Genomic DNA, 2,353 nt, shown 5'->3' on the forward strand with positions numbered 1-2,353 from the left:
ATATATATGTTATAAATATATATGCTGTATATATATATATATATATATATATATATATATATATATATATATATATATATATATATATGCATCTATTTATGTATAAATGTATACACACACACACATACATCGCAATTTAGAAACGGATAACAATCGTTAAGACCATGTTTTTTCTATCTTTCATTTACATGTTTCAGTCATTGGATTGCAGCCATACTGGAGCACTGCTTTGCAGGTTTTTAGTCGAAAAATTAACTCTAGTACTTTTGGTGTTTTTTTTTTGTGTTTTTTAAATCAGGTATCTATGCCATTGGACTCTTTCGTCGAACCGCTAACTTACAGGGACGTAAAGAAACCAGCAGTGGCTGTGAAGCAGTGGTGAAGTGCTGTGTGTGTGTGTGTGTGTGTGTGTGTGTGTGTGTGTGTGTGTGTGTGTGTGTGTGTGTGTGTGTGTGTGTGTGTGTGTACTCAGTACACGAAATACAGAAATTGCTAATACAGAGAAACACTGAATATATTATCGGCTTCAAATTTGAGCGCAAACCAGAAAGTTCAGGGATAGAGGGATAAGTCGATTACGACGACTCAGTGCTCAGCTGTTACTTATTTTTATTGACCCCAAAAGAATAAAACGCAAAGTCGACCTCGGCGGAATTTGAACTCAGAACGTAAAGACGGAAAAAATACTGCTAAGCATTTCGCCCGGCATGTTAACGTTTCTGCCAGCTCACCGTCTTGAAATACTGCATTTCGATCGATTCCCTAACGATTCTGCTTCTCCAGAAGCATTAACACCGAACGTAGTATTGAAGAATACTTTTTAATAATGGTGTTATAGTGCCATTTTTCGGATCCTCGAAATAGTATACTTGAATGTATGTATGCATACATGCATGCATGCATGTATGTATGTATGTATGCATGTATGTATGTATGTATGCATGCATGTATGTATGAATGTATGTATGCACGTATGTAATGTATGTATATATATATATATATATATATACATGTGTGCGTGTGTATGTACATGCATATATATATATATATATATATATATATATACATATGCATGTATGTATAACCAAAGAATGTAATAAAGAAGTAAAAAGAGACCACATAGAATGTAATATATGTATATTTATGTATGTGTGTATAGGTACGTATATATATGCATATATATATATATATATATATATATATATATATATATATATATATATATATATATGTGTGTGTGTGTGTGTGTGTGTGTGTGTGTGTGTGTGTGTATGTATATGTATATATATATATATATATATATATATATATATATATATATATATATATATATATATGTATGTATGCATGCCTGTAGTGTGTGTGTGTGTGCGTGTGTAAAGAGAAAAACAAATAGATAGATAGATAGATAGTTAGATAGATAGATAGATAGATAGATAGATAGATAGATAGATAGATAGATAGATAGATCTTCATTCCTCCCCCCGCTCCCACCTTCCATTCAAGAGTGACTAGAAGAATATAATACTTATACGGAGACAAATGTCTTGAGACTCTTACTTTTTACTAATCCACCCGGATCGATTGTAGCACTGGCATGCAGGGCGATGGGTGTGGGTAGGAACTGAAAGTTGACTGAGTGTGTAAAAGTAGAAGGTGGGTGGAAGAAAGTGGAAATCGCATTGGTAGTGGTGGTGGTGGTGGTGACGATGGCGATGATGGTGGTGATTATAGGTGGTGGTGGTGGTGGTGGCGGCGGTGGAAACGAAGCGTGCACCGACACGAAGAAGAGGGAGATGGAAAAAGGAGAAAGCGATGGAGAACACCAGTGAATGCAACAGCAGGAGACTGTCAATCTATGTAAGAGCTAATTTTCAATATTCTTTGCAGCATTAGATAATCTACTTAAAACCAATTCCGAACTTCAATCGGCACCTGCCAAACATGTACTTTAAGAAGGAAATATTTTCTTTAATGCCAACTAAAATCACTAACTATGAAACAGAAAGCAAATACAAATATAATAAACGCAGCTACTATCCTTACCTAACAATATCATGTATGTGTTTGTGCGTGTATTTGTGTGGGTGTATACATATGTATGTAAACACATATACATATGTAATAAATACATATTTATGCGTATGTAACGTGTATGTGTATAAGTGTGTATGTGTGTATGCTTCTATGGTTAATAATTCATGCAACAAACAGCGTGTGATCAATATTTTGAATTGTACATTAAGGTATATTTTTTGTGAATATCACAAAGTTTTTAGACATCACTGTCTCTCACTCTTTCTGTCTCTCTCCCTATCCCCCTCTCTCTCTCTCTCTCTCTCTCTCTCTCTCT

This window comes from Octopus bimaculoides, chromosome 11 (genome assembly GCF_046866305.1).
Source record: "Octopus bimaculoides isolate indiv1 chromosome 11, ASM4686630v1, whole genome shotgun sequence".
Lineage (NCBI taxonomy): Eukaryota > Metazoa > Mollusca > Cephalopoda > Octopoda > Octopodidae > Octopus > Octopus bimaculoides.